Raw genomic sequence first — 14,326 nt, 5'->3', positions numbered from 1 at the left:
GTGTATGCATCTGGGTCTTTGAGCTGTGATATTCTGGTGTAAAAAACATGTACATTTAAGGAAATTCACGAGCACCACAATGTCTACTTCCCCCATGCTCTACCAAGGTTTTCCATCACACAGCTTTGACCTACTACAGTAGATACTGTATGTTGGTCTATTGTACTTCAAACAATGTGTAGGCAGGTTGACTAGGATTCAAACCTTCTCAAACAGCCTAATTCATACTCTTCAGAAGGATAATGGACTTTACAGAGTCCTGCTTTAAAATAATGTATGTATACATTGAGTATACAAAACATTAAGGACACCTGCTCTTTTTATGACATAGCTTTCTCCTGGATTCACCTGGTCAGTCTATGATCCCTTATTGATGTCACTTGTTAAATTAACTTCAATCAGTGTAGATGAAGGGGAGAAGACAGGTTAAAGAAGGATTTTAAGCCCTGAGACAAGTGAGACATGGATTGTGTATGTATGCCATTCAGAGGGTGAATGGGTAATACTAAATATTTAAGTGCCTTTGAACGGAGTATGGTAGTAGGTGCCAGGCACACAGGTTTGTTTCAAGAACTGTAACGCTACTCGGTTGTTCACGTTCAACAGTTTCCTGCGTGTATCAAGAACGGACCTCCACCCAAAGGACATCCATCCAACTTAATACAACTGTGGGAAGCATTAGAGCCAACATGGGCCAACATCCCTGTGGAATGCTTTCGACACCTTGTAGAGTCCATGCCGCAACGAATTGAGGCTATTCTGAGGGCAAAGCGATGTGGGGGGCTGCCATAGTACCATTTGATGGAGGTTAAATCACCTGTAAATATTATTTTCGTGTACAACACCCATGCCTATAAAGACTGGGTTGGTGTAATTTTATTCGGAATCCAATATGGCCAACATGATTACACTCAATCATGTTGTCACGTTCCTGACCTATTGTTCCTTTTTCTTTTATTTATTTAGTTGGTCAGGGCGTGAGTTGGGGTGGGTTGTCTTTGTGTGTTTTTTGTATTGTCTAGGGTGTTGTATGGTTTAGGGGGTTAAATAGAGTAGATGGTTTAGTGTTCAGTGTAGGTGTCTAGGAAAGTCTATGGTTGCCTGAATTGGTTCTCAATTAGAGACAGCTGGTTATTGTTGTCTCTGATTGGGAGCCATATTTAAGGCAGCCATAGGCTTTAGCTGTTGTGGGTAATTGTTTATGTCAGTGTGTAGTGGTCAGTGTCAGTACCATTTCTGTTTATATAGCTTCACGGTCGTTGTTTTGTTTCGTTCGTTGCTCTTCTCAAATAAAAGAAGAATGTATTTCTCACACGCTGCGTTTTGGTCCTCTCTACAAAGTCAAGACGATCGTGACACATGTTCACATTTTTGCCCTTGTTTATTTTGTATTATGTTATTTAAAAGGGATTCATAAGTCTCTTGGTATATCTAGGACTATGAGTGTCACTGCCATGCCTCTGCTGTCTTTGAATAGCTGAAGCCAAACAGGTTTTTAATGTGTGATCATGTTTAAATCTCATTCACACACTTACAGCATTTCAACAATGGGCAATTCTGCTAAATATAACAAGCCTTTCGCGACAGAAGCACGTAGTAGAGTAACAAAGTCACAGGAAAGCAACCTTAACTACAACAGTATGTACTGTGCAGCTGAAATATTTTTCGTATTTTCCCCACTGAAACTAAGTGTACAAGGTTGATTCAAAGTCTTTGAGGTGACCAGGACATACAGGGTGAGGACAAGGTAGCCAGTGGTTGTTGAAGATCTGGGGCCTAACCAGCTTGCACATTATGGGTAAGCTGCAGTGACATGTATGACAGGCTGGGTATTGGCGCTGTGTGGTGATCAGTTTCCAATTCTACAACAGTGCACGCACACACATCCGGATTTCAAAATAACACTCCACACTTCAAACGTTCTATCCAGGACGGCACAGCAACAGCAGGGGCCCTGCTCTAAATGGACAGAATCCAGACCATTTATATGGAATCCAGAGAACATTCTTGTTAACACCAAAAACCTTGCTTTTTGGGAGAAATCATAAAATAAACTTCTAGGCTAGGAGATAAGAAGTGTATTGATGAATGCTATGATCATTGGGCCATGTAGAAATGTTAAATGATATTAAGTATTTTCCCCGTTTCCCCGTACCCCCAATTCCAACTTGGAATTGTTCGAACAGGGACTTTATCCCATTTTCGCACTGAAAGGACAATTGGGAATCTGACAAGAGATTGAGTTAAAAGAAACCATACTCTCCTTTCCCCTCTTTCTTCCCCTTGCTAACGACTTCATCATTGCATATCATTTTGCCATAATCTGTCAATGATTAATTCATCCTTTACTGTAGTATTACCTTGTTTTTATGATAAATATTCTTTGTTTTATAAAATAATATCACTGTCTCTGAAATGTTTCATCCCATGTCAATAAAATGATTGTGATACCTACGGTTAATCCCTACTCGCTAAGAAAATGTCCTATTGACTTAAATGATTGGTGGTGCCCCATTTACTGTAGAAAATACATAAATCCATATTTTATATTCCAGAATTAATTACCCAATTTATTAGATATTATCATGATGTTAGGCCACTCCTGTACACATGCTTAATTGACCTGTGGGTGGACTTTTTGGTAACACATTACCTTAAGTGTACATTAATGCATATGTAACTAAATAGTAATACACGTATATATAAAATAGTTAAATGTAATTACTATGTAAAAAATAAGTAATTACACTGTAATAAAGGTTTAGTTGTATAGGTTATTACACAAGTAGAACAAGAACATGTAATTACAAATCAACTTGTCGGAGGTTATTCCACGTGTAATTACTCACGATTTATGCACATGTATTTACAAGATGTATTGTTCCAAATGTAACTAACATGTTCTGTAATTACACTTTTGCAGTCTCCTGTGTAGCACCATGTTAACAATGCATCCTAATATGTAACCTTGTTACATGTAACTACATAAGTCACTACCACCAAAATAAACTAGGCTAGGACTCTGTCAGCTGTTGTAACAATGCACCCCCTATCATTAACTACAGCTTCAGTTATCTTATTTCCATATTATTTGGCTTAAAGGATGTACTGAATTAAATGTAAGAGCAATGTATTTACAATGGATATGCATGTAACTATAATGTATCTACCCAGGAACAAGCAACTTAAACTAAAGTGAAACACATAATGGTATAACCTTTGTAAATAATATGTACCTGCCTTTGAAAAGGGATTTCGGGTTTATTTCCCGGGCTTCAAATGTAATGTAAGTGAAATGTTCAAAATAATATAATGTTTAAGGTCAATGTAGGTAATCATGAGCAAGCAGCTTCAAGTAAAGTGAAACACAGTAGGGTAAACCTTTTTATTAAAATCATTGGGAAAATACACTTCAATGTAGAATAAATGTTGTCACAGCACCTAAAAGTGTAATTACAATTTACTTTCAATGCAATTACATATTTCACAGGATATCAACATGTAACTTATTACAATGTTATAAAGAAAAGTATCGTAACTACAATGTTTCTGCTCAGGAACAAGCAATTTAATGTAAAGTGAAGCACATTGTGAATTACTCATGTAATCATTATGTAGTTACTATGTTACAACTATGGCAGATACCCAGTACAGTACTTGGGAATTCTATAGTTAGGGGTTGGCATGTAGATGTCTTTTGCAGTGTTTCCACTATATGCATTCAGGAACGGCGCTCTGCCATTCTAAAATCATTCGCTCCTTTTTGATTTTAGAATTTGAATTCATTTTGTGATTATCTTTGTGGAACATGTACAGATGGCTCTCTTCACTGTACATCTGGAGCAAGTGTCAACCACTCACAATATTTTGTTTATTTTGTTTCGAATTTACAGCCAGAACATGCTGTATCTTTTACATAAATGTGTGCAAAATCAAGTTTATAGGGGATATGGAGCAGTTCCTTGCACCACATCTCAGAAAACAGACTAACATCTTTATGATTGTTTTACAGCAGGGACACACTATCTTACTCTTACATTATCTCTACCCGGTGTGTGTATGTGTGCGGGCACGTGTGGGTGTGTGAATGAGTGTGCATAATCAGTGTTTATTTGAACTTATAAGTAATAGGGAGCAGTTCATTACACCTCTTCTATTTTACAGCATAGCTCACCTCTGCTGTTACATTTTTGGTGATCCTCCTTGCATATTGGTTGAGCCTCTCTTTAGAGCTGTCAAACACTGCCTGTGAATGAAGGAACTCCGGCACCACAAGCATGATCTCTACCAGAGGGGCACTCATCGCCACAGTGTTGCGATCCACTCCCACGCTGTGGAAAGTAGCGGACATGCTTCCCTTCTTTTTGTAGGTGTGGCTGCTAACATGGAAAACATAAAGACATTTATTAATGTGCTTGCTGAAATCAGAACACAATAGCATTTATTCTAAACCAAAAAACTATATCCAAACTTCATCCATTTAGGAATGATGGAGGCCAATGTGTTCTTGGGGACCTTCAATGCTGCAGAATTGTTTGGTACCCTTCCCCAGATCTGTGCTTCGACACAATCCTGTCTCAGAGCTATACGGACAATTCCTTCGACCTCATGGCTTGGTTTTTGCTCTGACATGCACTGTCACCTGTGGGACCTTATAAAGACAGGTGTGTGTGCCTTCCAAACCTTCCAAATATATATCATGGTGTACAAGACACACGTCTGATTCACGCCTGTCTGAGTAGACTAATCCATTGTGGAGGCCATGGGGATGGCGCAGTCCATCACTCAAAGATATGCTACTTATATTGTATACAGTTAAACTACATAAGAACAATGGTGCAACACTAATAAAAATACATTATTTTATAACAAATGCGCTATAACAAATGCGTTGGCTAGTGGTCGCTGTCCACGGTTCTTAAACAAATTAGTCCGCTGTTGAATTGGTACCTTTTCCAAGACCATGTTGCTATGTGCTTAATAGCAAAATTAACCAGCATATTGGTGTTGAGAATAATGCCGCGGAGGCAGCAGCATAGTTAGGAGATTGTCTACGAAAGGTGAGGAGGAAACCCCAACTTAATTAGGTCTATAATCAATAGCCTAACAGTTAAATGTGCCTGGCTTTATAAATCCTCCACATATACAGTATCTATAGAAATAAGACAGATCCTGCTTCTGTTGCCTGTTTGAGTGTCTATTTAATACCATACTGATTCTGTGAGCACCATGCCTTATGCAACGACATAACAAACAATTTTTAAAATGCGGCTGTTTTTAATCTTTGCTTTGCTGTAATAAAGGCTTTCAACTTCCCTGGTATTATTTACAATATATTTAGTGTTGTTTACATTGTTCCAAATTGTCAGAAAAATAATACTTATAATAATAATAATAACGCTCCTTTTTCTTGATCTCCTTCTAATTGTTATTATTACTATTACAACCATCATTATAATAAAAAGTAATGTCATTATCATTAGTAGGCTAAGTATAGCAGCCTTGTATAACCACCAGCTGTTTGCCTAAGAGCACATCCTCTATGGTCTTAATACCGTAACTTACTTAGGTGTATACTTCAATACTCATATACTGTAGGCTACTGTATCAATCAATCATTCATTTGTTCATGTCATCACAAAGCATACGAGTCATTCATGATTTGAAATGCAATCAAGCATTTTAGTTTTAAAATAAAATAAAGCGAGTCTTGAATAATTAAACAAAAAATAAACTGTTCCATTTCGGAAATTGCATTCACGAATGAACGCGAATGTTTAGTCTTTGCTGTAATAAAGGTCTAACAACAACAACAACAAACCTTACAACAGACTCTCTGCTACGCTTATTTTTTTTATATTTGTTTTTTACATTGTTCCAATTGGTCAGAATTGCTTTATTGTAATCTAACAGCACCTGTTTGGCACACATAAAATGCACGCAGCACTTGCTCCTTTATTTTTCTTGATCTCCAGTATATTCCACAACTAGTCAAATATATTCCACACATCAGACTTTCCATTTACCTCATGAGCATCCAGTAGCCTAAACATTCCCCCCTTTCGAGTGGTTGCTGCAGCAGAGACACAACGTGTGCTAGTCGCAGTCACTTGCTGTCTTTTTTTTTTTAAACATTGCGTAGCAATTCTGAGCCCGGCACAATCAAATCAATTGCTGGTCGGATTCCCTCTAGTCATTTGTGCGTCTTAATTTTTTAATCAAACAGAGTGCTTAAAGCATCAGACAAGCTCAGTGAATATAAATGATTTTATTCAAATGCATAAGATGTGTCTATATATGGAAAAATAGATGTTTTAAAATTCCGAACAATCAATTAGTCGAAAGAACACTCTATTACAAATGGTATCAAAGTGTGAGTTAAGCAGCCCTTAACGTAATCAGGAGCTGTTCTAATTTTGTATGACAAGAGATAGAGCTCAGCAGACTTAACAATGGTCCATTTGGAATGTTTAGGAATTTGAATAGGAGTCTATGTGAGCTTTTGGGGTATTAAAAAGTCTAACAGAAAAAGTACAAGTAGTATCAAGAAAAAAAAGTAATAGCTGGAAATGTAATGTTCGACAGAATAGAGTTTAAGTGGTGATAATAGTTTTTATATTTTATTAAGTTGATAGGGAGCACAGAAAGTGGGCGGAAGAGGAATAATAATATTAAGTATGCAGAATAACAAGAGTTCTTGCGTTCTGCAAGCACACTTATTATAATACCTCCGTGAAATTAGCTAATTTCCTTTATGCATGAATGCAGCCAAGCCAATCAGGCAGTAATCTACACAGGCAGCACATTTCTGCCAAAATTGGATCATGAATAAATGCGTTTGCGTACCTGGACCCACCCCTTTTGTGATGAGAAATGACACAGTCATGACTAGCTGTGTTCATGTAGCACACACAGAGTCATATTTGCCTAATTTGGCGTGAACAAAACCAATACACTTAGGAAGACCTCTTAAACCCTGTCTGAGGAAACAAGGTCAGAGGAATAATTTAACAGCTAGTAAGGTTTAGAGACACAGCTCTAGAGTCGAACTTGTAGCTATCATCATCATTATCATCATCTTAATTACTATCACTCTTATTGTACAGTATGTGAAAGTTCTCGGTCCCTTACTCTAAAACAAAAGTTTAAAGATGCCATTAAACAAGGCAAATAAACGTACCCACAGAAGAGGCAGGACTTGGTCCTAGGGAGTCTGACCTCCTTGCCCTACAGTTAAAGGAAAAATAAAGAAAACATTCAGGCTAATGTCAGCCAACAGATGATTGGTGAAAGACATTATCAGCGACAGTCTTTGATATAAGCCTCCTTATCATCTTTAATGACAAATTGAGTTGGCTTGACAGCAATTATGTTGACAAAATTCCAGACAGATATGGAAACAGACTTCTGACATTATCTTACCATACAACTGGTTAACAGTTTTGCAGAGAAAGTCCCTCTCCTCTTCCAAAGCCTCCATCTTGATCTTCCTTTTCAGCATCTACATTTTCATATTTTCAGTTGTATGGTCAGGGTGGCTTGATACATACACTATAATTCAAACAAAGGGCATTCGTTGCAACGTTATAAGATATTCTACAGAACAATTGTTTAATGATGTCATTAGACAATGCAAACACACTGAACAACAGATGAGGCAGGACTTGGTTGTCATTGGGAGAGAGTCTGAACCCCTTGTCCTAAAGGGAGAAACAAGGAAAACATCCTCGCTAATGTCAGCCAAGAGATGATTGGGTAAAGCATGCATTTCCAACCACTAGACAGTGGACCGGCCTGCCTTTTAGATAGTTTATAGCCTGGCTGATGCACAGATCTGTGATACACACAAACAGGTCGGATAACCATTCGTTCCTCCACAATATTCAAAACACAAACAATCAAGATGGATTTAGGGCCGATCTAATAACACATGCAAAACATGGGTGAGCCATTGGTCTGTATGGGTCGACCTGTGTTCATGACCCGTAATCAGTCATGTCTAAACGCAACAGCCCACTTTGTTATATTTTCAATGAACGGCCCTTCATGTTTATTACCTGTGTCATAGGTTAAGTATGAATGGGTCTGGCACGGGCTAAACCCGCTTCAAATATACAGGTTAAACCCTTGTTCTTGGTGTAAAAGTGGTATAGGTATTTGCATGGGGCGAGGCTCCCACCACCCTCTCTGATCAATTCATTCTTGTCGCACTTCTGAACTGAAATATGAACTGAAGCTTACTTACAAAGGTTCTACCCACTAGCAAGCACTTTGCAGTGTCAATATATTACAGACTAGTCACATAAACAACATCAAAGAGCCAACAGAGTCTGGTGCTTTGGTCAGGTCAGATATTTAACTTTCTAAGAAAGGTAATTGTATTGTTGTTTCTACTGAAACCAAACATTTTGATGAATTAAGCAATACTTACCATCTATGGGAGCTATATCATCATCTACAGCAACCACAGTTGGTTCCTGTACCTCTTGCTTAGGGATCTCAACATCTACCACTGCGGTTATGGCATCATCCTCTGCTGATGAGGCCATCTTCTCTCATTGTTTGTAAGTCCTTTTACATGAAATTCTATAGATGAACAAAGAACACATTTCCAGTATAAACCAAAGTACTGTTGAAAAATGTGTCATGCAATCTAATTGGAAGCCATTATAAATGTGTGGAACATACAAACATGGTTTTCTGAATCACTAAGGGTCTAGCAAGCTCTCATCTAAAAAGGTACTAAAATGTAATTTTATGTAATTGCAGGGTATTCATTCTAGCTATGGTTATTACAAGTGGAATACTGCATAATACTTCTAAGGCCAATTATATGAATACATCAGGTATTACTGTAGGAACCCATGCGTAATTACATATATATTATCACATAGGAGCTGTAACAGTTACTGTATATCTACATTGTGTATACTTTTTGTAGTATTAGGTTATTACTTATGTGAAAATTGGTATATCACTTCTTATGTAACTACAATGTTGGTAACAACTTCTAATGAGCTGGCTAAAGCTACGGCATACAACTAGCGAGCAAAATAAAGCAGCCAGCTTGTCTAACTAACTACCAGCAAATAGTTTGGCTAAGCTAACCTTAGCTAGCACCACACTGACAATAGACTAACCTAGCTAGTAACATTAACCTTAGTTTGCTTATTAATTGAGGTTGCTAGCTATCTAGCTAACTAGGCTGCTATATAGGCTTTACATTTGCTTATGAAGGACATCTGATTTAGATTTGCACTATTTGAGTCGGCTTCTATTCGGCTACACATGGCCAACCTATAACGTTAGCCAGGCTACACATGACAAATGGCTACATGGCCAAGCTATAGCCAGGCTCCTAGCTAATGCTATTATAATGTAAGTACCACTACCTAGCTACCTAGTTAGCTAGTCATCAAAAAGTTAGCTGACAGTTAGAAAACTGGCAACAATTAACATACCTTTTGCGCCTGTTACATTGTTAGCAAGATAATAAACCAAGTGAAGATAATATAATTGGCAAAATACAACCAGCAAGCTACTGTTTGTGCAAACCAGCAACAGTTCAGCTGTGTCACTTAGTCCTTAACTAACGTTACCTAGATAGCTAGCTATGTTAAAAACGACAGGATGGGAACGAGAAAAAGATGGTCCCACAAAAAGCGCCTCATTTGCACTGATATGTCACATGAAATCCACCGATTAACAAGACAAATTCAATAGTACATTTTAACTACATTAATATATTATTACTTATTTACCTTGGTTCTCCTTGGTCAACGTTGACTGTTGAAAGAGATTTGCGTCAGTTCAAATCTGGCATCAGGACAAAATGTGATTCATAGTCACCGAATATATTTTAAGTATTTTAATTAAACTCAAACGATAAATGGTAAATGCAATTTTCGTATATACGGGTTCACTGTATCTCCGCGTAGGGTAGATCAGAGAACTGTGGAATGTACTCAAATAGTAGTTTTTATACTATGACAATTTTATTCTCAACTTTGGCCTATCATAGTAGAGGTTGAGCATGGTTAATACTCTTGCTCCTCCTTTGTGGGCCCCCGAACTTGTCCAAGCCCCTTGGCGTTTTCCTTCTCCACATCTGGTGGTTGGGTAGAGCAGCTCCATCCTGTGTCACCCTCGATTCTTCACTCAAACAATTCCTAATATGGTAGTGAACAGTCTCTTCACCACCCTTGTTGGCCCAGAGTGATGCACCCCTCCCCTCTCCAGACTGTCCACAGCTTTTATGGCCTGTGGTGGTCAGTCCTTACACACCTACACACACACACCCCTCTGTATTGTGTGTGTGTGTGTAACAAAACAATATTAATTTTCAACCTATATGCTACCCGGCTATAGTGCATAAACATAAATCCTAACACAGTCCCTGCGTTTTGTCCTCGATTTCGCTCAACGTGATTTGTTGTTGTTGTTGGGGGGGGCTGAGTAAAGTTCCTACAATTTCCTGCACGTCGGTTAATCACGGATACAAAGAAGATAATGATCCGGAATGCATGCAAAGATGGATACATATAGTAAATTAATATTACACCTGGTATTGATTGGCCTAAAGCACTTTGTAAAAGTTTGAAATTAGGAGTACTCACTTTCATCTTGAGCTGGAATGTAAGCCTATTTAGATAGTCTCATAGGTTCTAGGTGTGTACACTGCTGGGCTGAGCTAACCCGGCGGACATTGACCTACAGTATATCTCATTTTTCAGTCCAGATTTCCAGTCTCTACAAGGGCTCGCGCTCCTCTGTGTCCAAGTTGCATTCCCATTCTGGACACTAAGGACTGCCAGCCCGTGTAGAGCAAGTGAAAAGCTTAGGAAACGCACAACATTCTGTTCTACCTTTGGCCTGCAGCCTACCACTCAAGATGTTTCATCTCTATCTGGAAAGGTTTTGTTCTCCTAATTCCAACAATGTGGATTCATTCCTACTGTTCCTGAAAAAGTGAATTGATAATTATAGAATGGAATTGAATGTAATATAATTACTTAGTCTACGTTCCATTTCAATTATCACTTAGTGTCAGCCTCTAAAACGTGCACCTGTGTCTGAGTTAAATGTGGGTGTTTCCTTGCAGGATTTGTCGAAACAAGAGGCATCATCAGACTCCCTCTGCTCCATCAGGAAGGATTACATCTTTAGCCATTCTAGGGTTCCACTTACAAATGGGTAACATTTCTTCATCGTTAGGTTAATAAATGACACACTAAGAAAGTTTGGGATAATTATATTTTTAGAAAGTGGTCAGGTGCTGCAGGTGCTGGACAATCCCACAATCAGGTGCTGCATTACCCAAAAGAGTTTCAAAAAATCCCTGACACTTTTTTTGTTATGTTTTTACACTGGGATGGGATGCTTCATTGATGATTAAATAGTTGGGCTAGTAGTAGACCTGCCAAGGTTAGAAAATACATAATTTTGACCACTTTGTTTGTTAATATCTGTCACCCCCAGAAATCCATGCTCTTTCAGCCCCAATAAAATTAAGCATAAGAACCATACACAAGGTACTGGTGAGTGTGGGGCTCTCTGCTAAGTAATTACATGTCAGTTAGTGTTCCGTGGCATAGGTTAGAACAGAAATGGAACAAGGTATGGCGAGTAGGTCTCTCCAGGCTGAAGAGAATGTGGTTTAAGGACAAGTTAAGGTTGTGTTACCAAAAGCTGGGTTTGAATGTCTGGGGCCTATGGTGGATTCCATTTATGAAAAAAAGTATTGGGGTTTCCATTGTCATATACTATTGATCTGATTTGTTATTTTCTTTTTGCAATATTGCAGAATTGCACAGGGGTTACACTGCGTATTCGGCTACCCGAGTGGCGCAGTCTAAGGCACTGCATCTCAGTGGGATATTTCATGCAATATTTACTGGACAGTGTAAAGGGGCACTCCAAGATTTTCAACACTTAGCTTGCTTTGCCAACCATCCCGACCAGTGTTTCCCTCAGAAATGTAGTGGTGGCAGGCCGAGAAGTGCAGCATGGTGCGACTGGAGAGGCTTGCACCACTGCTGCTGCCTTAATGTATTATTCTTGTGAGCCTACACTATTCAGGCAAATTGAGTAAAAGCTGTTACAAATGTGTTTTGAATACTGTTTTTAGAGCTTCAACTAACAACTATTCTGATAATCAATCTGTCAATTATTACTTTGATTACTCAATTTGTTTAAATAAAAAAAAAAGTTTTGCTAACCAGATATAGTGTAACGTTCCTGACCTGTTTTATGTTGTTTTTGTATGTGTTTATGGTCAGGGCGTGTGTTTTGGGTGGGCAGTCTATGTTTTCTGTTTCTATGTTGGTTTTGGTTGCCTGGTATGGCTCTTAATTAGAGGCAGGTGTTTTGCGTTTTCCTCTAATTAGGAGTCATATTTAGGTAGGGTGTTCTCACTGTTTGTTTGTGGGTGATTGTCTTCCGTATCTGTGTTATGTTTTGCACCATACGGGACTGTTCGGTTGTTCGTTCGTTTATTTTGATGTAGTCTGTTTCCTGTCCGTAAGTGTTACGTTTAGTTATGTAAGTTTATGTTCAGGTTTCGTCTACTTCGTTTTCTTGTTTTGTATTTTTGAAAGTGTTTTGTTTTTCGTGTTGCCATCGTCGTTATAAATAAAGAGATGGCTTATTTCCCAAATGCTGCGTTTTGGTCTACTGATCCTTCTCTCCTCTCCTCATCCGAGGAAGAGGAGAACGACAGCCCTTACATATAGGCTGAATGTTTGATCAAATATTAAAATGTTTCCATTTCAATACAGTGCAAATAGCAACAACAGACAAACTCAAACTCAGTTATTTTCTGACAACTTCCATTAAAGTGCATTTCCACATAAGACAGGAGCAGTGTCAGCTCAAGATGATTTGGGACCCTAAGTAAGATTTGATTTCGGTGCCCCTCCTATAGAAGTTGAGGGTCATACTTCCCTGGGACACTCAAATATTCTCATATCACTAACATTTGTCTTACCTCTCATTATTGAAGGTCTGCAACAAAGACCTGAGGAGGTTCAAGGGGAGGAAGGGTTTCTAAATTGGGTCAAGTTCTCTACGGAGATTGGTGGTGATAGATGCCAGGGGCACTCAAGTCCTCGCACAAGAGAAAAGTATAGCATTATGCATTTTGATGTAGTAACAGTCATTATCTGGGCTTGGGGACTGAGATATAATTTGTTGATATATTTCACTTATGGTAATCAGTTGCCATTTTAAAGTACTCCCCAGTAAATATACTGATATGGATGAAACAAATAGAGGGCTTGCCCATTTCATATACTGAATTATTTGATAAATACATCTCAGTTCTCTTGGACATATCATGTTTCAGGTCATTCAACATTACAATATACAACTTCGCCCATCAGACCTTGTGTCATAAGTTAAATTATGCTAGTTCTCATGGATTATATATAATTTTACTTTTACCCTTTTTTCTCCCCAATTAGTAGTTACAGTCTTGTCTCATCACTGCAACTCTCGTACAGACTCGGGAGAGACGAAGGTCAAGAGCCATGTGTGTCAGAGGAAACACCTTACACCTGGCGACCATGACAGCGTGCATGTGCCCAGCCCGCCACAGGAGTCGCTAGAGCGCAATGGGAAAAGGACATCCCTGCCGGCCAAACCCACCCCTAACCCAGACGACGCTGGGCCAATTGTGCACTGCCCCATGGGTTTCCCAGTCGCAGCCGGCTGCAACAGAGCCTGGACTCAAACCAGGATCTCTAGTGGAACAGCTAGCAACAGCGATGCAGTGTTTTAGACCACTGCACCACTCGAGAGGCCAGTTCTAATGGATTTAACTGATCCCTCACCATTTCAAGGTGCGACTAACCACTGGCCAACTACCTGTCACAAAATAACGATATTCACTTATTCCTATCTTTCAGTACAATCGTGGAAGGATGGGGCCAATGTGAAGAAGACAGGGTTGGTTGTTTGGGATGATGGAGATTAAACAACAGACGGTGCCCAGTTCTTAAAATGGTGGAAAACCGTTCACAGGCAACCTTAATCCCTATCATCAGATGACATGTGTGAAGAGGTTCCACCATTCTGAGTGACTGCTGGAGAGCTTTTGTCAGGACTCTGAATACGCTGGTTTACAATCACCAGACAAACAACTTTGTGGATCCTCACACAGTTTGTCACACACACAAAACATTGAAAGAGTGTGGCAGTCAATAAAGAGGCAGGTTGGGAGGCTAAGGTGCAATCAGACCAAAACAAGTTTAAAGAGGCATCTCCTTTTATTGAGTGGATATACTGGTTGGGTAAAGACAAATCGAAAGGAGTACTCTCTCAACTCGTC

General features: G+C 39.0%; 1 protein-coding gene and 1 long non-coding RNA gene across 4 annotated transcripts in view; both read right to left on the bottom strand.

The window, feature by feature from the left end:
- Positions 1-14,326, bottom strand: part of LOC129857829 (glutamate receptor ionotropic, delta-1-like) — a 443,480-nt gene that overhangs the window by 203,133 nt on the left and 226,021 nt on the right. The window lies entirely within an intron of this gene.
- On the bottom strand, positions 3,357-10,391 carry LOC129857839 (uncharacterized). Of its 2 annotated transcripts, none has more exons than XR_008759953.1 (5): positions 9,762-10,391; positions 8,432-8,586; positions 7,423-7,551; positions 7,181-7,227; positions 3,357-4,379 (listed from the first exon to the last, which is right to left on the bottom strand). It is a non-coding gene; the product is annotated as an uncharacterized LOC129857839 (long non-coding RNA). The 2 variants fall into 2 exon arrangements; XR_008759951.1 differs by having other exon boundaries at positions 7,423-7,501; positions 9,762-10,377.

This window comes from Salvelinus fontinalis, chromosome 1 (assembly GCF_029448725.1).
Source record: "Salvelinus fontinalis isolate EN_2023a chromosome 1, ASM2944872v1, whole genome shotgun sequence".
Lineage (NCBI taxonomy): Eukaryota > Metazoa > Chordata > Actinopteri > Salmoniformes > Salmonidae > Salvelinus > Salvelinus fontinalis.
This window is presented reverse-complemented; position numbering and strand designations above follow the sequence as displayed.